Source organism: Triturus cristatus, chromosome 11 (assembly GCF_964204655.1).
Source record: "Triturus cristatus chromosome 11, aTriCri1.1, whole genome shotgun sequence".
NCBI lineage: Eukaryota > Metazoa > Chordata > Amphibia > Caudata > Salamandridae > Triturus > Triturus cristatus.
Window position 1 is genome coordinate 574,815,626 of NC_140594.1, and position 24,515 is coordinate 574,840,140.

Consider the following 24,515-nt stretch of genomic DNA (forward strand, 5'->3'; position numbering starts at 1 on the left):
GGAATGGTTTAGTTGGAAGATAAAGGAGCCCTATTCATGTAGCACCAAAGGAGTATGCAGTTCCTGTAGGGTGGGGAAAGAAGAGAACGAGGCTAGGTTGATCAACACCCTTACTCAGTAGTAGAGTGTGGGTGTCTCCCAATTTGGGAGTGGGGCCCTCACACACCCATTTGGGTGTCATGCTTCATCATAGGGCTCGCCCTATTCATCTACAGGGATAAGCCTAAGAGTGAGGGTAGGATATCTGGTGACCAGTAACTAATGTGATTGATGGAAGCAGATTCACTAGTCATTACTTCATGTGATCACTGACACAAATGGGGTAGAAGCAAAATTCATTCTAAAGGGTGGGGACCGGACGGCTAGGTCGTAAGTTAAGTTAAGTGGCAAGTGATTTGGCACACAGAAGACATGTTACTTTATCAACATTTGTGTAACACTGCAGCCACTAGTCATGTTGCGTAGCACTTTGGGAACTAGGTAGAAAACTCGCAAAAGCAGCAAGGGAGAACTAAATCCATAGCAACTAGTAGAAGAAATGTCCATAGCAGCCAGTAAGAAATATGTCCACAGCAATGAGGAGGAAAAAAGTCTGTAACGATTATTGAGAACATATTCAAAGAAACCAGTAAGACTTATGTCAATAGCTGCCAAGAAGGGAAATGATCATAACAACTAGGAAGAACCATGCCCATACCACCAGACAGACAAATATCCATAATAACAAGAGAGAAAAATATCTATAGCAACAAGGGTGAATTATGTCAATAACAATGAAGGAGAACTATGTCCATAGGAACCAGGTGGAATGATTTCTATACCAACCTGGAAGAACTATGGCCATGGCAACCAGGGAGACAAATACACATAGCAACGAGTAAAAACGATGTCCATTGCAACCAAAAAGAGCTGTCGTACACCTAGTATGAAATATCTCAACAGCAACCAGAAAAAACTAGGACAATATCAACCACGCAGAAAAGCATACATTGCAACTAGATAAAGCATTGAAGAAAGCTATCAGGAACAAGGATGTTCAAAGCAACCTAAAGTAAACTATCCCAAAGCAACAAGGATGAGAAACATCTATAGCAGCTAAGAAGAACGACAACTATAGCAACCAGGAAGACCATTGGGCATAGAAACTAAGACGAGCAATTTACATAGTAACCTGGAAGAGCAAGCATTTGCAATGCAATAAGTCTTGCATTTGTGAGAGTTTAAGCTATTGGCATTGTAATATCTGAAAGAGACCATTAGTTATAGATTCCTTACCTCAGATTTACACCCTCAGGCGTCAGACAGGATCCAGAGATTTTTTTTCATAGCAGTACCCCTGCACGTCGTCTGTGTCGTGGTCGCTGGGATGGCGTCGCGGTGTCTACTTAGGAGCCGCCCCTGTGCGCTGACGTCAGTTCTTCCTTTTCCGCGCTAGCTGGCGCATATCCGGAGAGAGCGTGCCCCTTGTCACTTTTTGACTAACTCTTTTTCGGCCTTTGTCGACATCTTTTTTGGGTCTAACGACTCTTGGTACGCGAGGGATGTCCAGCCGTCGGCCCGGTTTCAAGCCCTGTGACTCCTGTCACAAGTTGATGTCAGTAACCGATCGGCACCTCGTGTGCCTTTTGTGCCTGAAGCGCGACCATGACCCGAAGTCGTGCTCCCACTGTCGGGCCCTGAATCCTAAGTCTTTGCAGGAGCGGTCCCGGAAACCTTTGGAGGCCCGGCAGTCTGCTCCGCATCGTTCGAGGTCCCGGTCGAGGGAAAGGTCGCGGGACCAGTCGTGGAGCCATCACCATTCATCGTCGAAGTCTTCGCACTCATTGGGTAAGTCAAAACACAAGAAGAAGGTGAAGCAGCATAGTCACTTTTTGCCTTCTCCCCATCCGTCGGCTGATGCGACACGGGACCCGCAGCATCACCACTCCCCGGCTCCATCTTCGGAGCCTGCTGGGACGGCTCAATGCTTCCCTGCCTTTCCGGGAGCTGGAGCCTCCCCTGCCCAGCTTCGTGCCTTTTAAGAAGCCCTCCACTCCACCTTCAGGCAGCCCGACTCCGCCGGGGAGCCTTTGGGCCCCGCAAACTTGGCTGGGGACCCTAGGCCTTCGAAGCCGGGGCCTCCGGCTTCGAAGGCCTAGGGTCTGGATCTGGATCGGTGCCGGTCGACCTCACGGTACCTTTCCCGGCGCAGATTCCATGGTGACGCCCCTGACGGCGGCTGCGCCCACAGCTGGCATCGACCCCAGTCTCACCCCCGACTTTGACACGGTGCCAGACTGCATTTTTACCAACGTCAGTACTGGTGCCGGATGGTACTTTTGTACCGCTGTTCATCCCTGGCGTTTCCTACCGCCCTGAGTGGCAGCCAAAGGAGGGTGAGGAGGACTGGGAGGGGTTTGATGACCCTCTAGCAGACCAACTTTAACGAGCCGGACTGGCGAGAGGAATTAGGCACTTGGTCCAAGCCCAGCATAGGGGCTCCTGTGGATAGGATGATTGCCCGACCCAGGGCGAACCATTTTTCCTCTCCAAACACCCTACCCCGAGACCTTGGTGGTCCAAGCCTCAAAATAAAAAGTTGCGTTCCCTACTGCTCCGCTAGATAAGGAATCCAAGAAGCTGGACCATCTTGGGAAGATGTTTTCTTCTGCCAGCTTAGGACTGCGGTCAGTGAACACTGCACGACTCTTGGGCGTTACACACACTTTGTGTGGGACACAGTTGCGCAAGTGCTGCCACAGTGCCCGGAGAAGGCCTGGCCCGTGCTCACCCGCACTGTCGCAGAGGACGCAGCAAAGTTTGCCATCCAATGTGGGTTGGATACTGCTGACTCGCTGGGTAGAATGATTTCAACGTCAGTAGCCCTGAGGCGCTACGCCTGGCTGAGGTCCACTGGCTTCTCTGGGGATGACAATCGACCCTTTTGGACATGCCCTTTGATGGCTGTCGCCTGTCTGGCGACAAGGCGGACAACGCACTCGAGCGTTTCAAGGACTCTAGGGCTACGACCAGATCCTTATCCTCGCTGCCACCCCTCGTCCCATGCAGTCTGCCTTTCGCCCCTTTCATGGCTATGGAGAGGGTGCCCCACCACGCTCCACCCAGAGCCACAGGACTGCGCAAGCTACCCAGCCTCTGCGTGGCCGGGGACATGGGACCCAACGCCGTGGGTCTGGGGGCCAGCGGGCAGGCCAGTCTACCAATGCCCCCCCTGCAACAGCCTCAAAGCCTTCCTAGTCCGACTTTTCAGGGCCACCAATTGCCAGTGGGCGGCAGGATCCACCATCACCTCCCCACTGGCACAACATCATGTCGGACAGGCGGGTTTTGCAGATAGTCAGAAGGGGCTACTCCCTCCCCTTTGAGACTACCCCTCTATCCACACCACCAACACTCCGTTGCATGTCGGAGGATCATTCGGCCCTTCTCCGCCAGGAAGTTTCAGCACTCCTGGCAAGGTAGCTATAGAACGCGTCCCTGTGCCAGAAGTAGGTTGTGGTTGCTCATCTTCCAACTTCCTGGTACCCAAGAAGGACAAGGGCCTGCGTCCTATCTTAGACCTCAGGGACGTCAACCGCTTCCTCCGCAGGGAGAAGTTCAAGATGGTAACTTTGGCTCAGGTCTTGTCTGCCCTCGACCCTGGATGGTAGCGTTGGACTTGCAGGACGCTTACTTTCACATCCCCGTCTTACCTGCCCACTGGCGTTACCTACGGTTCACGGTAGGCCATGAGCATTTTCAGTTCACCGAGCTCCCCTTTGGCCTTACCAGTGCCCGTCGGGTGTTCACGAAAGTGATGGCGGTGGTCGCAGCTCATCTGCGCAGATCAGGGGTTCTGGTCTTCCTCTATCTCGATGACTGGCTGTCGAAGGCGGGCTTGCCCCAGGCTGTCGTCTCCTACCTCCAGACTACGGCGGACCTCCTGCATTTGCTGAGGTTCAATATCAACGTCCTGAAGTTGCACCTGATTCCCTTTCAGAAGCTCCTTTTCATCGGAGTGGTTCTGGACTCAGTTTCAGGTCTATCCTCCCGAGCAGCGAGTCCGGTATATTAGGGCTATGATACCGATGTTTCAGCCTCTATCCCCGATTTCGGTGAGAATGACCCTGAGACTGCTGGGCCTCCTACGTCCTGGATCATGCCAGATGGCATATGCAGTGAGACTTGAAGTTCCAGTGGGTGCAGCATCAGGGGAATCTTTCTAATGTCATCCAGATCAAGGAAGGGACTGCAAGTCAATTGCAGTAGTGGCTCGCGAACCAGGCTTGGGTCAGCGGCAGATCCCGCTCCCTTCCCCAACCAGAGTTCACAGTAGTGACGGATGCGTCACTTCTGGGATGGGGCGGCCACATGGGGGAGGCAGAGATCAGAGGCCTCTGGTCTGCGGCAGAGTCCGGGCACCACATCAACCTTCTGGAGCTCCGGGCGATTCGTCTTGCACTAAAGGCATTCATTCCCTCTGTTAAAGGAAGAGTGCAGGTGTTCACAGACAACACCACCGCCACGTGGTACTGCAACAGAGCGGGGTGGGGTCGTGGACCCTATGTCAAGAGGCTCTTCACCTATGGTCATGGCTGGAACATCAGGGCATACCCCTGGTGGTTCAACATCTGGCAATTTCGCTGAACGCCAGGGCAGACAAACTCAGCTGCTGGTGCATGATGGATCACGAATGGCGTCTTCACTCGGAGGTGGTGCAAGGTCTCTTTCAGCAGTGGGGAGAGACTTGGTCAGCTCTATTTGCCACCGAATAGAACGCGCAATGTCAGCAGTTCTGCGCGTTGGAGTTTCCAAGGCAGCACTCGCTCGGCAACGCCTTTTGTCGCAAGTGGAATTGCGGCCTCCTGTATGCCTTTCCGCCTGAACCACTTCTACCCAGAGTGCTGAAAATGATCAAGCGCAACTGGGCCCCAGTAATTCTTGTGGCTTCGGACTGGGCATGAAGAGTCTGGTACCCCGAGCTCTTGAGCATGGCCATCGATCCTCCAATCAGACTGCCTCTTCGGGAGGATCTCCTGTCGCAGCAGCAGGGGACGGTCCTCCACCCGAGAGATTGCGTGGAGATTGAGTGGCGACAGTTGACAGCTTTTCGACCTTCCTCCTTAAGTCTGTAATGTCATCTTGGCAGCCAGGTGTCCCTCCACAAAATCGGTATACGCCTGTAGATGGAACAAATTTGTGGCATGGTGCACAGCAAAGGCTGTGGAACCCCTTTCTGCCCCTCTTTCAGTTTCTCCTCTTCATTCTTTCTTTGGCCCAGCAGGGTTCTGCTCTGGACACTCTGAAAGGCTATCTTTCGGCCATTTTGGCCTTTCTCGCCTTCCTGATAAGCCTTCTCTTTTCAAGTCCTACATTGTTAATAGATTTCTAAAGGGCATTACTCATCTCGTTCCTCCTTCTCTTTTCGTAATGCCCCAGTGGGACTTGAAACTTGTCCTCACTTATCTTATGTGTGCTCCCTTTGAGCCACTACATAATTGTCCTCTTTGTCTCCTTACTTTGAAGACTGCTTTCATGCTTGCCATCTCCTCTGCTCGCCGGGCGAGTGAGATTCAAGCCTTATCTTCCAGGCCTCCCTTTCTTGCTGTCCATCCAGACAAAGTAGTTCTCGGTACTAGGCCCTCTTTTCTGCCCAAAGTAGTTACTTCTTTCCACATAGGTCAGGCCATCACATTGTCCACCTTCTTCCCGCCTCCACACCCTTCCAAAGAGGAGGAGAGACTCCACCGTCTGGATTCAAAACGTGCACGCTCTTTCTACCTTGACCGCACTAAAGATTTCTGGGTTGACAACCAACTCTTCGTGGGTTATGTGGGCGCCAAGAAAGGTCGGGCAGTGCACAAACATACTATCTCTCGATGGGTCGTCCTATCATCATCAATTTATCTGTATTCGGTTTTCTTATGATGATAGAAAAAACCACAATTTACAACAATAATTCAAAACAATTTTTCTATCTTATTATACATTAAATTTAAAACATTTCAGTTAATAATTTCATAACATCGTTATTAAGCACTGTAAACAAGCAGGGAGTTTTTTAAGAAAACTAATACATAATTTAAAAAAGGGAATAAAAAACTTAATCGCAATGCAGAATTCATAGTAAGACATTCTTCAGAGATGCTTTCTATGCCTAATACTAGTTTTCAAGAATTGTGCTATATTTCTCGTAAAATATTCTGCATCTAAAAGTTGCAGTGCAAGATAGGCTGGGCGACATTGTCTCATGCCCCAACTTTTTAAAATAGGTTTGATCCATTTCTTTCTTTGTTCTTTATAGAGTTTACAGAACAGGACAACGTGCATCGACGTTTGAGGCGAGACCTCGTCACAGGGGCAATTTGATAGATTTTTGGCCCAATCATTCATTTTAGGGAAGCTGACCAAGCGATGGAATACATCTAGCCTAAAGCGTGTTAGCACAAATCTGACGTGCCCACTTAAAATAAATATTAGATAAGGTTGGATGCCAAGGCTAAATTGCATCATTAAGTTATTTTGTACTGTTCGCTTGTTTGCCTCTGCAGCAAATCTAAGCTCCTCCATGTGGCTCATACATTGTTTTTTTCCTGGGGATTAAAGCTAACAATGTGGGATTTTTATAATAATTTAATAAACCCAAATCAGCCAGGAAATGTTTTACATACTTGAGCCACCCAATCTTTAGAACATTCTCAAGGCCTAGACTATCTTTCAAAACCTCCCAGTTAAATGATGTTTTTGGGGATGACCAGATGCGATGCCATAATAAGGCCGGTTGGATTTTTATTATGTCTGTGATGTAGGGAATTCCCAATTCTGTGTGGCACAGAAATGTTGAGGTGCCTTGTGGGACTGCCAATAAATATCTTAAAAAGGCATTCTCAACTTTCTGAAGTTCATTCACATCACCATATCCCCAGACTCCTGGCCCATAAGTCGCTGTGCTGACACATTTAGCTTGAAATATTTGGAGCATCTCCGTTGGAGGCCTCTTGCCCAACCTCTGCGAGAAGTTCACCAGAGCCGTTGTTGTCCTCATAAAAAGTAACTTCCTGGCTTTTCTTGCTTGATGCCATGAGCCCTTATTATCGATTAGGATACCTAGATAAGGGTATGTTTTAGTAGGCTCCACCTTTGTATTTTCTATATAGATATCCTGTTTGCTTCCACCTGTCCCACAACTCATTATAAAAGTTTTGTTGATGTTTATTTTTAAATCTAAATTTACCATATATTTGTAATAGGTATTAAGGGCGCTTTGAAACCCTATCGATGTCCGAGCCATAATTACGGCATCGTCCGCATAGAGTAGGGCAGGTATTGGGCATTTCTGCAACAGTGGTAAGTCCCGGCACCCTTCCAACATGGCTTGTTCCAGGCCGTTTGTATAGAGTGTAAAAAGGAAGGGTGCCAGGACACAGCCCTGCCTAACCCCCCTCTCCACTTTAAACGACCCCGTACACTCCCCATTAATACCAAACCGCACCCTAGCAGTCGCGTTTCCATAAAGTTCTCTTAAGAAGTTAATTATGGGGATATCCACACCCATTACTTCCAGAGTTCTCCATAATTTAACATGGCTTACACAGTTGAACGCGGCTGTTAGGTCAACGAAGGCCATATACAATTTTCCCCCTTTCGCATTTACGTATTTTCCCATAAGAAGGGTCAAATTAAGGCCTTGCTCAATAGTACCCAATCCTTCCCTGAATCAGAATTGGAGATCCGATAATACATTATTGTCCTCTCCCCACTGTTGGAGACGGTTGAGAACTATGCGACCTGCCACTTTACCCAATGAATCTAACAATGAGATGGGGCGATAACAGGCCAGGTTCTGTCGGTCTCCCTTCTTAAATATCGAAACCAAAATAGATTCCGACCATGATTCGATAAGTCCAGCTGTACAGGAAGCTTCTAACACCCTCATTAATATTGGAGTCCATAGCTCCATGTTGTGCTTGAAGAGGTCAGCTGGAACTCCGTCAGGGCCCGGAGCCTTTCCCCCTTTACTAGCCCTTAGTGCAAGCTCAACCTCGGCTAAGGTGACATCAAGGGCTATAGGAAAGTCTATCGAGCGGGGACAGGGACTGATGAACAAGTTACTTACCTTCGGTAACGATGTATCTGTAAGAAACATTAGTTAGTTAGATTCCTCACCTTAGAATATCCCCTGACATCAGGCTGGATCCGGAAAGATTTTTGTAGCAATACCCCTTGCGCGTCGCTAGGCGTCGTCTGCGGCTCCGCGTCCGTCGTTGGCGTCGTGCGCCGGAATGACGTCGTCAGAGTACTTAGACGCCGCCCTCGCGCGCTGACGTCAGTTCTTGTACATAGCTTTCCGCGCCAGGAACGCAGAGCCATGCAAGAGACCGACACTGGTGCCAAAAAATCTAGGGCCCTGAAAAGGATAACCCTAACCCTAGAGGTCAGTTCGCAGAACGGGAAGGATGGGTGGGTCGGTGAGGAGTCTAACTAACTAATGTTTCTTACAGATACATCGTTACCGAAGGTAAGTAACTTGTTCATCTGAAAGAAACACGTTAGTTAGATTCCTCACCTTAGAATAGATACCCCAGCAATATCAACCCCGGTGGTGGGTCTGCGAACCAAGATCACACCAGAAAGTCCTGGAGAACAGAACGGCCAAAGTAGCCATCTCTCCGGACTTGGCTGTGCAGGCAATAGTGCTTGGCAAACGTGTGCAGTGAAGCCCACGTCGCCGCCTGACAGATGTCCCGCAAGGGAACTCCCCGGCCCAGGGCAGTAGTAGCCGCTGTGGCCCGGGTGGAATGGGCCCTCAACCAAACAGGAGGGTCCTTTTTTGCCAAGGAGTAACAAAGTTTAATACACAACACGACCCACCGTGTGATGGTCCATTTGTGTACCGCTTTTCCCTTCTTAGCTCCTACGTATCCAACAAAAAGTTGGTCGTCCACCCGGAACTGTTTGGTGCGGTCCAAATAAAAGGACAGCACCCGTTTTGGGTCCAGACGGTGGAGCCTCTCTTCCTCTTTTGAAGGATGCGGAGGCGGAAAGAAGGTGGGCAACGTGACAGATTACCCGATGTGAAAGGGGGTCACCACTTTCGGTAGAAAAGAAGGACGAGGCCGGAGGACAACCTTGTCCGGATGAACAGAAAGAAAGGGAGGCGTAGATGACAGAGCCTGGAGCTCACTCACCCGTCTAGCCGAGGTGATAGCTACCAGGAAAGCAGTTTTCAGGGTCAGAAGACGAATGGGACAATTGTGAAGAGGCTCAAAAGGAGCGCACATCAGAAAGGTCAGAACAAGATTCAAGTCCCACTGAGGCATTACGAAGGGGACAGGAGGGAACATGTGAGTAATGCCTTTGAGAAAACGTGAAACAACAGGGGACTTGAAAAGAGAATGCTGATCAGGAAGCCGTAAGAAGGCAGAGATTGCAGCAAGATAACCTTTCAAGGTGCCCAAAGCAGAGCCCTGCTGGGCCAAAGAAAGAAGAAAGAGTAGAACCTCAGAAAGAGGGGCGGAAAGGGGATCCACAGCCTTTGCTGTGCACCATGCCACAAATTTGTTCCACCGGCAGGCGTATACCGTTTTGTGGAGGGACGCCTGGCTGCCAGAATGACATCACAGACTTCAGGAGGCAAGTCAAATGGCATCAACTGCCGCCGCTCAATCTCCACGCATGGAGGTGGAGGCTGGACAGGTTCTGGTGGAGGACCGTCCCCTGCTGCTGCGACAGAAGGTCCTCCTGAAGAGGCAGTCGTATCGGGGGATCGATTGACATACTGAGTAGCTCGGGATACCAGAACCTTCGTGCCCAATCCGGAGCCACTAAGATAACTTGGGCCCGGTCGCGCCTGATCTTCTTCAGCACTCTGGGCAGAAGTGGTATAGGCGGAAAGGCGTACAACAGACCGCAACTCCACTCGCAACGAAAAGCGTCTCTGAGCGAGTACTGCCTTGGAAATTCCAACGCGCAGAACTGCTGACATTGCGCATTCTCTTCGGTGGCGAATAGATCTAAGCAAGGCTCTCCCCACTGCAGAAAGAGACCTTGCGCCACTTCCGAGTTCAGACGCCATTCGTGATCCATCATGCACCGGCGGCTGAGTTCGTCTGCTCTGGCGTTCAGAGAGCCCACCAGATGTTGAACCACCAGGGTGATGCCCTGGTGTTCCAGCCATGTCCAGAGGCGCAGAGCCTCCTGACAAAGGGTCCACGACCCCACCCCGCCCTGTTTGTTGCAATACCACATGGCGGTGGTGTTGTCCGTGAACACCTGCACGACACTGCCCCTGACAGAGGGAAGGAAGGCTTTCAGTGCAAGCCGGATCGCTCTCAGCTCCAAAAGGTTGATATGGAGTTGAGCCTCCGCCGGAGACCAGAGTCCTCTGATCTTCGCCTCTCCCATGTGGCCCCCCCATCCCAGGAGGGACGCGTCCGTCACTACTACGTGCTCCGGTTGGGGTAGGGAGAGGCAGTGCCCTCCGAGATCAAGACATGGTCGGACAGGTTGCCTCGATGCTGGGCCCACTGAAACTTCAGGTCCCACTGCAGAGCCCGCATTCGCCACCTGGCGTAATGCACCAACAGGATGCAGGAGGCCATCAGCCCCAGAAGCCGCAGCACCAACCTGACCGAAACTCAGGATAGAGGCCGAAAGATGGGAATCAGAGCCTGAATATCCCGGACCCGCTGTTCCGGAGGATAAGCCCGGAACTGCGCCGAAAATGCAGGAGGTCGGCCGTTGTCTGGAGGTGGGAGATGACTTGCTGGGGCGAGCCCGCCTTCAACAGCCAGTCGTCGAGATAGGGGAAGACTGGAACCCCCGATCTGCGCAGATGAGCTGCGACCACCGCCATCACTTTCGTGAACACCCGAGGGGCACTGGTGAGGGCGAAGGGGAGCACGGTAAACTGAAAGTACTCGTGGCCTACCGTGAACCGCAGGTAACGCCGGTGGGCCGGCAGGACAGGGATGTGAAAATAGGCGTCCTGCAAGTCCAACGCTACCATCCAGTCTCCAGGGTCGAGGGCAGCCAGAACCTGAGCTAAAGTTAGCATCTTGAACCGTTCCATCCGGAGGGAGGTGTTTACGCTCCTGAGGTCCAAGATAGGGCGTAGGCCCCCTTTGCCCTTATTGGGAACCAGAAAGTAGTGGGAATAGCAACCACGGCCTACTTCTGGACCAGGAACGCGCTCGACGGCCTCTTTGGCCAAGAGGGCCGTAACTTCCTCCCACAGAAGATTCAAGTGATCCTCCGATATACGGTGGCACTGCGGTGGCATGGCTGGAGGGGTCGTCTCGAAGGGGAGGGAGTAGCCCCTTCGGACGATTTGCAGCACCCACCTGTCCGAAGTGATGGAGCGCCAGTGGAGCAGGTGATGGCGAACTCTGCCGCCCACTGGCGTTGAATGGGCCTGAAAGCTCGGACTAGGAGGGCTTTGAGGCGGATACTGCCGGGGTGGATGTGGACTGACCGCGTTGTCCTCTAGAACCGCCACGGCGGAACCCACGTCCGCGACCGTGTGTAGGTTGGTTCTGCGGTGGGTGGCTAGGCAGACGTGAGGAGGTGCCCCTTCTTTGGCCACGAAAGGGGCGAAAGGCTGAAGTGTGCGACCGTGGGGCCGAGAGACCCAAGGACGTGGCCGTAGCCCGGGATTCCTTAAAACGAGCCAGCGCACTATCCGCCTTCTCACCAAAAAGGCGAGTGCCATCAAAGGGCATATCCATGAGGGTACTCTGGACATCCCCCGAAAAAGACGTGGACGTCAGCCAGGCGTGGCGCCGGAGCGCCACCGTGGTGGAAATCGCCCTACCCAGCGAGTCTGTGGTGTCAAGTCCACACCGTATGGCATGTTGCACTGCATCTCGCCCGTCAGCAAGTGCCTGGGAGAGACGTGTCCGGGCCTCCTCCGGACACAGTGGCAGCACGTCCTCCACCGCATCCCACAGAGAGTGGGAGAAACGGTCCAAGAGGCAAGCGGTGTTCAAAGACCGCAGGCCCAAACTCAGGGAGGAGAACAGTTTCTTTCCGAACTGTTCCAGCCTCTTGGATTCCCGATCCGGAGGAGCGGACGGGAAGGAGGATTGGGAAGTGGAGGCCTGGATAACCAGGCTCTCGGGGTGGGGTGTTGGGACAGGAAACTGGGGTCGCCCGGAGCAGGGCGGTGGCGCCGTGCCACGTTCCGATCCACAGGAGGAACTGTGGAGGGCTTGGACCAAGTGCCCTGCAGAACGTCAATGAGGGCCTCATTGAACTGCAGCAGAGGCTCTGTGGAGCTTGCTGACAGTTGAAGCACCTCTGTGAGGATATTGGTCCTCACGGCCACAGCAGGCAACTCGAGCCCCAGGGCTTCGGCCGCCTTGCGCAGCACCACTGAAAAAGCTGCACCTTCCACCGAAGCCACAGTCGGAGGAGAGATGAAACCATCGTCCGGTGAAGTGTCCAGACCACTGGCATCCCCCAGTTAGTCTGCCCAGTCCTGTGAAAGTTGGCCCTGGAGGGCCATAGGGTCCTCAGACCCCTCCCAGTCGCCCCCGTCATCCGATTCCTGATAAACAGGAGGAACGATCGGAGCCGGATGGTAGATGAAACGCTCATCCATCGGCGTCGGGTGCGGTGCTGGGCGGCGCCGTGCCGGCGTCGGGTCCGGACAGGGGCTAAATCAGGGAACAGCGTCGTCCAGAGACGGCGCCGGAGGTGGAACCGGTGTCGGCGCCGGCAGAGGAGGCGTCGTGAGGTCGACCGGCGCCGACAGAGATCCAGGCCTGGATCCCTCGGGGACCTGCGGCGTCGGGACCGAAGTCGTCGACTGCGCCGGGGCCGGAGCCGCCGGCACGCGAGGTCGCCCAGTCGAGCCCGCGGGGCCCGAAGGCGCACCGACAGGCGTCGACGGCGGAGCCAGGCCCCTCATGGCCGAGAGGAAGGCACTGACCTCCGCCGGAGTCACATCAGTCCCAGGGACCGGCGGGTATGGAGACGGACGCGGCTCCTGTAGCTCCGACGGAGCCGCGGTGGTGGGATCACCCTGACCCTCAGCCGAGTCGCGCGACTGGCGAGGGGAGTCCGAAGAGCGGTGTCGCCTCTTGGACTTCTTTGATCGCTTCGACTTACCCGGAGACTTCGAGTCCGACGAGTGATGATGGTGACTGTGGCTCCGCGACCGGTCCTTGGACCTCCTCCTGGACCGGGACCGTGAGCGGCGCGGAGCCGAGTGCCGAAGCTCGAGAAGCTTACGGGACCGCTCCCGCCTAGCCTTCGAGGTCAAGGCCTGACAATCGGGGCACGACTCCGCGTCGTGGTCGGCCCCCAGGCAGTAAAGGCACCGGCGATGGTGGTCCGTCACCGACATCAGTCGATGACAGGAGTCACAGGCTTTAAATCCAGGCATCCTACCGGCACCAGAGTCGAGTCGACAGAAGACCAAAAAGAGTCAAAAAGTTTTGTCAAAAATTGACTAAGGGGTAAGCTCTTCCCGATCGGCGCTGTCTGGCGTGGAAAAAAGAAGAACTGACGTCAGCGCGCGAGGGCGGCGTCTAAGTACTCCGACGACGTCATTCCGGCGCACGACGCCAACGACGGACGCGGAGCCGCAGACGACGCCTAGCGACGCGCAAGGGGTATTGCTACAAAAATCTTTCCGGATCCAGCCTGACGCCTGGGGATATTCTAAGGTGAGGAATCTAACTAACGTGTTTTTTTCAGATGTTGACTATACCTGCTATTGCGTAGTTCTCCTCATTGTGCAAGCCAAAGATCTGAGAGAAATGTTCCACCCAGTATTTTTCATCTATTGCGATTTCTACAGGCGGTGTATCTCCTGTTGTTGAAAGAAAGGGGGATTTAACCACTCGCCAGAAGGCGATGCTGTCCTTATTGATACTGGCTTTGTGTAGCTCTTCCCAGGTCTATTTTTTTAGTTCGCCTTTTCTTAATTTCACAGCCCGATTATAGGCCTTTCTGAGCTGTCTAATCTCCAGTCCATCCCTGTCCTTTTTGTGTAATGCAGATTTTAAATCGGTATATGCTTTTGTACAATTCTTGTTGAACCATCCCTCATGCTCATCATTCCTCTGTTTCAATTGGACTTTCAGTGATCCCTTAATGTCATTAGTTATTTCCACATAGCTTTTTAAGACTTCATGATGTGGAGTAGAAGAGTCTAAGCACTTCATAATGGAAGTTAGAGATTTTTTGACCACCACTTCTGTAAACTCCTGTGGTTCAATTTTGTTCCATTTTAGGGAATACCCATTTACTTTGTCGATTTCCAAATTTTTTGGCCCGTACATCCTCTTATTCTCACTTCTGCTAGTTTTATACGGACAGGATAATGAGACACTCATTGGAAAATGATCACTGATAGCGTTTCGATGCATGCCAAAATTCAGCAGGAGGGAGGCATACCTGTTTGAGATTAGAATAAAATCTATAATTGTACTTGCTCCTCTGCCATTAAAAGTCTGTGTGAATGGAATTGGTGGGGAAGACTACTAATTCGCAAAACCTATTTCCAAAACAAATAAAATCTCGTTTAGACAGTTGCCGTTGATTGTGTGGGGGAAATGGGGTAGGTTACTATTGTTCTCGTCAATCAGGCCACATGTTAAATTATTATTTTTTGTACACAAGGGAAGATTGAAGTCCCCCCCCAGATGAGTAAAACATTTGAATACAGTTATTCTGAATTTGTAGCAGGGCATTTCTAAGTTGTTTTAAGACATCCACCAAGTATTCCTTCTGTACATTGTTATAAAAATTAACCAATACATACATATCTTGTTTATTCATATTGAGGGTTATTATTTGATAATTAGGTTCTGACTTTACAAAAGATATTTCATTTATCGTCAACAAGTTTGAAATATATACTGTCAGACCCCCCCCCTTAGCCCTCCCAAAGATGGACGGAATAGCTGGGGTGTGATAAGTCTTATATCCCTAAATATGGATTTCAGTGGCGGCCCAGGTCTCTTGAAAACAGAGGACATTAAATTTCCCCACAAAATCATGCCATATTTAATTGGTCAGTTTCGACTGTAGACCCGATATGTTCCAAAATAAAATTATAAGACTAGCTTCGTTGGTGGTAGATACCGGTTTGATATTGACTGTAGTGGGCCTGGGTTGATGTACAACTAAACTCGTGACCGTAGTTGTTCCCTGATCAGTCTCTAGACTAGGATTTGCTATTGGTCCGCTACTGGCCAAGTTGTCATCTGTACTCGTGGTCTGTGGTTCTAGTAGGTAGTCATTTTCTAAGTGTGGTCCGTACGAGCTAGATTTCGGAATAGGGTCTGCACAGTATAATCCGAGGGGGATATATCCTACTGCGTTCTTTAACTGCATTTCCTGTGTCTGGGCCAGTCAATCTAGCTCTTCCAAACTCAAGAGCATAGTGAACCGGTTCTCAATCGGTAGATTGTAAATGTAATTTTGCCTTGCCTCAATGTTTCTGGTAGTACCACCTCTCTCTACCCTAAAGGGTGGTTGATAGAAAAAGCCCAATGGCAGTGTGTTAATCCCTCTTGTTGACACAGAGTTGTTTCCTGCAAGCCAGAAGATATTTTCCACCAGCAGGGGTGTTTTAAACGTTAAAACCACGCAATCCCCTGGTACAGTTTTTCTACTTTTGCCTACCCACTGGACCCTCCGGGCCATCTTAAACTCAATAAAGAGTTGTTCAGTGAACCCGACCTTCATGCTTAGCCAGTGTAGTGCTTTATTTCTAAGCGTTTCCCAGGTTTTCGTTTTCTGAAATGCCCAGTTTAGGTACGTTTGCTAGAATGACTGTATACGGTGTTGCTGCTGGGGGTAGGTCTAGATGTTGGCCTCTACTGAGATGGTCATTATGTGCTACTGGATGTAATGTCCCCGGTTGCGACACTATCTGTTGATTGTAGGTAGAATAATTACGCCTGCGCTCTAAGGTTTTATCTGTACTTCTACCCCTTCTACCCCTCTTCTCTATGATGTTAAGAGGGTGACCAGCTGTGTTAGATTGGTAAGTGTCTGAGTTGGGCACTCTGGTTTTTTCAGGGTAATTGCTCTCACTGGGGGTTACAGCATCTTTTCTTTAAGCAATGTGAGAATGAGTAATTAACGAATCAGCAATCCTACTTGTTTCCCAGTTATCATGACTCCCCTTGCTAAGATCAATGGGTGTATGTTTTTCGCTACATCCCCTGTGTAGGTAGTTAGTCAAGGAGGCTTCTATTAAAGATATTCTTTCTCTCATTTTATCCAGTGAAACTTGTAAATAGAGATCTAATCTTTGGACCAGGGCTGTTGGATTTTTTAAATCGTTACCATGGAAATAGTTATTTCTATGGGTTTCTTCTTTAGATTTCCAGGAGTCTTTTCTTATCCCCGTTCTTTTTTCCCCCTGCTTAGTTTATTTTGGGATGTTAGAGGCCAGACTCTTAGTTATTTTTATATAATCTATTCCTCCTTTGTGCTCATCATTCCTTTTGTCAATTATGGTCGGATTTTCTTTCTTTTTCTGTGGAGGTTGTGAAAAAGAGTCAGAGTCACTAAGTATTATTTCATCGGATACATTTTGAATGCAACCGTTCTGAGGTAAACTGTCCTTTAGTCTCTGCCCTATAACCTCTTGTGTCTCTGTGTCTCTACCTGGTTCGGGGTTAGGACAAGTTGTGCCTGCCACTATTGACTCTTCTACTGAGGATATTTGTTTGTCTAGTGCCCCCATTGCTCCTGTAAGGTAACTTAGTAAAGTTTGCTGTACATCACCCACAGGCTTTTTTACTGTTGGGTGCTGTACGTTTGGCAACTTTCTTTTCCCCATTATTATTTCCTTTTCAGTCTATGCAATCTATACAATAAATGGATTTCTCCGGCCCCCGCCAGTCCCTTTTCCCCCACCAGCTGGCAGAAATTAAGAAATACTAGTGCTCTTATAAAGTAAAAAAACTAAAAGCTTATGCGATGAGATACAATTAATGGGGTGTATCCCCCCTAGTACACGTAAAACTGGTTGGCAACCAACAGCAATGTGTTTTAAAGCAAATTACTTATACTGTTGGAATGAGCACCCCCTCCAAAGGACTCGAGTTCTCACGATCCAGAAGAACCAAGAGATTGGGCCCAGCCCAGCCTCATCTGGACTCTGATGGGCCCGCACTTGGCCCGGGCGTGTCCCGCGCTGCGGGAGCCCTGACGGGGTTTTATGCGCCGGCTGGCGCCAAGATGATACGTGGCTCCTGCCGCAAGTTCGCTATGCCACCTGGGGCTTGTAGTTCTGGGCAGTCCGCGATAGCAAGTGTAGAAAGTGTGGCAGGAACCAGCAATAGCTGCGGTTGCAGCGTGTCGGAGGTGACAGCAGGAAAAGAATGACCGGGTCGTCCTATGCATTAAGATCTGTTATTCTTTGGCTAAAAAGGAACCTGCAGTAGGACTGCGCGCTCACTCTACCAGGGCGACGGCAGCTACTGCTTTGGGACGTGGAGTTCCGCTGGTTGACATCTGACAGGCAGCCACATGGGCATCCCTGCACACGTTTACTAAGCATTACTGCCTGGACAGCCAAGTCCAGAGATAGCTTTTTCGGTTGTTCTGTTCTCCAGGACTTCCTGATGTGAAGTTCGCAGATCCACCTCTGGGGTTGGTATTGCTGAGGCATCTATTCTAAGGTAAGGAATCTAGAACTAATGGTCTCTTTCGGTAACAGTGTATGTGTAAGAGATGTACATTAGATATAGATTCCTTACCCCCCACCCATCCTCCCAGTTCTGCGAACTGACTTCTAGGAATAGGGACTTCTTTACAGGGCCCTAGTTTTGTGCACCACTGGTCAGTGTCTTGCATGGCTCAGTGCTTGCAAAAAGAATAATTGATGGACAGAATGCAAAACAATGTCATACATTCTGGTGTGGAAAGTCGTGTAAAAGAACTGACATCAGCGCACGAGGGTGGCGTCTTAGTAGCTACCGTGACGCCATCCCGGGTGACCACGACGCCAACGACGGATGCAGAGCCGACCGATGCCACCTCTCGACGCGCAGGGGTACTGCTGACAAAACAATTCTCCAGATCCAGTCTGACGCTGGGGGGTAATTCTAAAGGTAAGGAATCTAACTAATCTATGTCTCTTACAGATATATCGTTACCGAAGGTAAGTAACTTGTTCAATGTGATGCTTGTCTGTAGGAAATGTCTATATTTTAGAATTTCCAGCTTTAATTGATTTTGTATACTATGTATACTTGTGCAAATGTTGTCGGTTCACCCATTCGCCTCGAAGGCATGGAAAGAATGGGTGGAACTGACATCAGCAAGCTGACGAGGTCTTCTTATGGCTCTGATGACGTTACACGGAGTAGCATGTGGAGCCATTCCATTGTGATGTCCTGGACCATGTTACATTCCGAATCTGTGAATTCCCTCTCCAATGCCGACTCCCATCTTGCTCGTAGTCGCCTGAGGGGTTTGAGGGTCATTTCTGAGAGGGAGCATTATAACCATTTTACTATGTGGCCAACTGGTTCCAGGGTTATCAGAGAGATAAACACCGGGTGAGTTGCTGGCTCTTCCCTGGACCCTCCCCACAGTTCCCTGAACGTCCTGGCAAGGGCCTCGTATAGGAGAAACTGGCCAGGGGGAAGATCTGTATCCTGAACAAAATTCTCAAAAGGAGCAAGGGTGTTCTGATGATAAAGATCCCCAACTGTGTCTAATCCTACAGAGGATCAGGCTGTTAAATGCAGGAGGCCATGAGGCCCAGCAGCCTCAGGGTCATTCTGACCGAAACCGGGGATAGAGACTGAAAGATCGGATTCATAGCCTGAAGAACCCAAACTCGCTGCTCGGGAGGATAAGCCCTAAACGGCGTCGTGTCCAGAACCGCTCCGATGAAATGAGCTTCTGAGAAGGAATCAGGTGTGACTTTGGCACGTTTATAGTGAACCCCAGCGAGTGCAGGAGGTCCACCATAGTCTGGAGGTGGGAGCCGACTGCCTGGGGCGAGCCCGCCTTCAACAGCCATTTGTTGACCTAGGGGAAGACTGGAACCCCTGATCTGCGCAGATGAGCTGCGACCACCGCCATCACTTTCGTGAACACCCGAGGTGCACTGGTAAGGCCAAAGGGCAGCACGGTAAACTGAAAGTGCTCGTGGCCTACTGTGAACCGCAGGTAACACCGGTGAAAGTAGGTTTCTCCTTCCAGGGAAAGCGGTTGACGTTCCTATGATCCACGATAGGACGCAGGCCTTTGTCCTTCTTCGGCACCATAAAGTAGTGGGAATAGCAACCATGACCTACTTCTGGGGCAGGAACTCGCTCGATAGCTCCCTTGGCCAAGAGAGCCATAACTTCCTGTTGGAGAAAGGCCAAATGATCTTCCGACATACGATGGTACTGAGGTGGCATGGATGGAGGGGTAGTCTCGAAGGGGAGGGAGTAGCCCCTTCAGACTATCTGCAAAAGCCACCTGTCTGACGTGATGGTGCGCCAGTGGGGGGAGGTGATGGCGAATCCTTCTGCCCACTGGCGATTGGTGGCCCTGAAAGGTCGGATTAGGAGGCTGCTGCAGATGGGACGCTGGAGGAGTGGCCCGAACGATGGCCCCCAAGAACCACGATGGAGGGTCCCACGTCCCCGGCAGCGCAGGGGCTGGACAGCTTGCACCGGCCTGTGGCTCTGGGTGGAATGTGGAGGGGTACCCCTTCCATAGCCATGAAAGGTGCGAAAAGCAGACTGTGCAGAGAGGGTGGAGAGGCCCAAGGACTTGCCATGGCCCGGGAGTCCCTGAAGCGCTCTAGCGTGTTGTCTGCTTTGCCGCCAAACAGGCGACGGCCATAAAAAGGCATATCCGGGAAGGTAGCCTGGACATTCCCGGAAAAACCAGTTGACCTCAGCCAGACATAGCTGTGAGAATTTGGCCTGATATATGATGTCACTAGTTCTAGTGTACACCTTGTATCAGTCCAAACAACCCTCATGGTGATTGGTTGTAAAGTCAACCTTATAGACCAGCTATCCTAGTGGTAGCATGGACAAGAGCAGTCTTAGGCTAAACTCTGTATGGCATGTGAAGCCAGCTGTTATACCATTTGCAATCCCTTGAATACCAAATGAAAGGACACCACAACAGATATATATAAAAATAGAATGTATTTATTCTAGTCAAAATACCCTCAGCACTCTTTATGAGATTCGAGGTAAGTACAACACAGTCTTATTTAAGCATACATAAGTCACACAGGTAAGTAATACATTTAGGCCCTAGGGGCCACGCAAACTATGAGAAGTTGGCCTGATATATGATGTCACTAATTCTAGTGTACACCTTGTATCAGTCCAAACAACCCTTATGGTGATTGGTTGTAAAGTCAACCTTATAGACCAGCTATCCTAGTGGTAGCACTGACAAGAGCAGTCTTAGGCTAAACTCTGAATGGCATGTGAAGTCAGCTGTTATACCATATGTAATCCCTTGAATACCAAATGAAAGGACACCACAACAGATATATATATATAAAATAAAGTGTATTTATTCTAGTCAAACCCTCAGCACTCTTTATGAGATTCGAGGTAAGTACAACACAGTCTTATTTAAGCATACATTAAGTCACACAGGTAAGTAATACAGTTAGGCCCTAGGGGCCACGCAAACCATATACTAAGTAAGTGGTATAAGGACCACTGTCACGGAAATAGGATAGGCCTAGGGAATCGCTGGGGCTACACTATACTACCCAAGGTTAGGAAGTGGGAGGCCAACAGGATTCAGGTGCAGAGTGGAAACACTCACGCGTAATGCGTATAATCGATAGAAATAGTACAGTTTTAGAATTAATAAGAGTTAGGACACTTCTGGAGTAGCTAGGAAGTCGAGACTTGAGTACTAGACACTAGGATAGTCAATACCCTGATGAGCACCGGAGTACCCAAGTTACCTAGCCCACGGGCTGCGGGTGCATAGGTGTGAACTTGCGTCGGGTTTCGTCGTCGACTCCTATGGATGCCTGAAGGAAAGATGCTGACAGGCAGTCAGTGAGGAGTGTCCGGTGGATCCCAAGGCCGGGATCAAGAAGGAAGGATACCTGCAAGCAGAAGGGACAGAGTCTGGGTCACTAGTCAGTGACCACGTGGAACCAGGAAGGAACCAGGCGATGTCGGGAGATTGCAGGTGAAGAGGTGAAGCTTGTCACAGGAGCCACGGGTACCAGGAGACGTCGAGGACGACCAGGACCAGAAGGCGAGCTGTCCCACGAAGGCTCGTGCTGTCGGCGGCGTCGAAGTCGAACTAGGACTCACCAAGCCTTGGCAAGCGGAACCCACGAAGAATGGAGGACTTGCTTCTGGTGCAGACCAGGAAGGTCTGGGGTGCTTCTCTTTTACAGAGGAGCAGGAGCCAGTCTGGAGGAGCCAAACCAGCAGTGAAAAATTGAAGGTGTGTCGTCGCAAAGGTTACTAGCCAACGGGCAAGCAACCGGACAGACGCGGCAAGCAGGAAAATGCAGAAGGGCCCCACGCAGGACTCGTGGAGTGTGGGGGGCTGATCTTCGGTGCAGATGGTGCTTGGGGTTGGGGCTTCTCAATCCCCGTTGCACAACCTCGAGGGTGCCTCAGAAGCTGCGCTGGAAGATACTCGCCGCTTTTCCCAGGTAGCCGGTCCCACGTCTCTCGTCGCCTCCACGGATCTCAGCTCGGCTGTGGATGTGGATCAGGGTCGGGGAAGTCTGGAAGTCAAGGCTCTGGTCAGGCTCTGCAGTCGGTCCCTCGTAGAACTTCAGCAAAGCAAAGGGTAAGTCTCTTGATGGTGCCTGTTCGCACAGGGTGACCACTCCTTGGCCACAAGGGAGATTCTTCAGTCTTCTTCTTTCGTCGAATGTCGAAGGTCCAGAGTTTCTGTTCAAGTTGCAGGTTCAGGATAATCTAATCTCCTGGGGCCCAGCTACCACACTTATACTAATCTGGGGGGCTGGGTTGCATGCTAGGTCACGCCTTATGGGTGGGACCTGGGAGGGGGGTGGTTACACCCCCTTCCCTTTGTCCAGTTTCGCGCCAGGACTGGGGCTGGAGTGCCCCAGCACCGGTTTTAACTGGACTATGCATGGGACACCTTGTGTGCCCCAGGCAGTGTCTAGTTTCTTTCATCCCTCCCTGCCTCAATACACTAAGGCCTGTCTGGGGTGGTGCTCGCACCTCCCAAGGCAGGAAACCTATTGTCCAAGCCTCCCGTGCCGGCATCACTCCCAGCAGCAGGAGGTCAGTCTTGTGTCGTGGCAGCAGCATCCATTTTGTGATGCTGGGGCTCTGGTTAACTTTAACCGGGTAAGTAGGTTTCAACATGTCTTCTCCCTCTAGAAGGGAGGGATAATATCCTCATCACCAGAAATGGGATGGGGGTATTATTCCAAAGTGTTAGACACCTTACACGACATGTTTCGATAAAGCCAAACCATAGTTACCATAATCGTTTAAGATTATAAGGCGCTTTAAGAGTATATGGTAGGCTATATCATAGAACAGCTATAAGGACATGGTTCCAAAAGCTGCAGACAGGCTCAGCTCATGCTAGAGCACTATCCCACATGTTACCAAGCACTCTGCCTCCAGGATTGTTAAGGCCTGCCATAGGAGTGGCTGATAGGTACACATGTGTCTATATATAAGGTAGGTATAGGAATACTACACCTAAGCAAGGGGTGATTACATGACCTTGCCCCAGCTGAGTGATCAGCCAGTTGTGTCATAATGGAAGGCCAGGCCAGGGGTGGCATAATACATGCTGCAGCCCCTGGTAGGCCTAGGGTACACCTATGCCCTGGGTACCTAAGGTACACTGTACAGGGGCCAATAAGGTGATCCTATCCAATTGAGTTATGCACCTAAAGTACATAGTATTAATTTAGAGAGAGAACAGCACGGCTGTGGGTCTGATTAGCAGGCCCACAGCCACATCTAAGTCGAAAACCAGTAAAGCAAAAGCAAAAAGTGGGGGTGAACATAGAAAGCAGACCCTACTCTCCTACACAAACCATATACTAAGTAAGTGGTATAAGGACCACTGTCACGAACACAGGTTAGGCCTAGGGAATCGCTGGGGCTACACTATACTACCAGTTACTAGGCAGTGGGAGGCCCACGGGATTCAGGTGCAGAGTGGAAACACTCACGCGTAATGCGTTAAAGTCAATAGAAATAGTAATGTTTAGAAATAAAGTGTTTTAGGACACTTCGGGAAGAGCTAGGAGTTGGAGACTTGGAAACTATACCCTAGGATAGTCTACCCTTGTGAGCACCGGAGTACTCAGTTTACCTAGCCCACGGGCTGCGGGTGCATAGGTGTGAACTTGCGTCAGGTTTCGTCGTCGACTCCTATGGATGCCTGAATAAAAGATGCTGACAGGTAGTCAGTGAAGAGTGTCCGGTGGATCCCAAGATTGGAATCAAGAAGAAGGGTACCTGCAAGCAGAGGGGACAGAGTCTAGGTCACCAGCCAGGAGCCGGGAAGGAACCAGGAAGGAACCAGGCGATGTCGTGAAGATGCAGGTGAAGAGGTGAAGCTTGTCGCAGCAGCCACGGGTACCAGGAGGCGTAGAGGACGACCAGAACCAGGAGGCGAGCTGTCCCACGAGGGCTCTTGCTGTTGGCGGCGTCGGTGTCGAGTTCGGACCCAACAAGCCTTGGCAAGCGCAACCCACGCAGGATTAAGGATTTGCTTCTGTTGCAGACCAGGAAGGCCTGAGGTGCTTCTCTTTCACAGGGAAGCAGGGGCCAGTCTGGAGGAGCCAAACCAGCGGTGTAAAGTTAAGGGTTCGTCGTCACAAAGGCTACTAGCCAACGGGCAAGCAACCGGACAGACGCGTCTAGCAGGAAAATGCAGAAGAGCCCCACGCAGAACTCGTGGAGTGTGGAGGGCTGATCTTCGGTGCAGATGGTGCTCGGGGTTGGGGCTTCTCAATCCCCAGAGCACAACTTCGAGGATGCCTCAGAAGCTGCGCTGGAAGCAAGTAACCAATTTTCCCAGGTAGCCGGTCCCACGTCGCCTCCACGGATCTCAGCTTTGCTGTGGATGTGGATCAGGGTCGGAGAAGTCTGGAAGTCAAGGCGCTGGTCGGGCTCTGCAGTCGGTTCCTCGTAGAACTTAGGCAAAGCAAACGGCAGGTCGCTTGATTGTGCCTATTTGCACAGGGTGGCCACTCCTTGGCCACAAGGGAGATTCTTCAGTCTTCTTCCGTAGTCGAATGTCGAAGGTCCAGAGTTTCTGTTCAAGTTGCAGTTTTTCAGGATAATCCAAAGTCCTAGGGACTCAGCTCCCACTCTTATACTAATCTGGGGGGCTGGGTTACCTGCTAGGTCCCTCCTATGGGTGGGACCAGGGAGGGGGGTGGTTACACCCTCTTCCCTTTGTCCAGTTTCGCGCCAGGACTGAGGCTGGAGTGCCCCAGCACCGGTTTGAACCGGACTATGCATGGGACACCTTGTGTGCCCCAGGCTGTGTCTCGTTTCTTTCATCCCTCCCTGCCCCAATACACTAAGTCCTGTCTAGGGTGGTGCTAGCATCTCCCA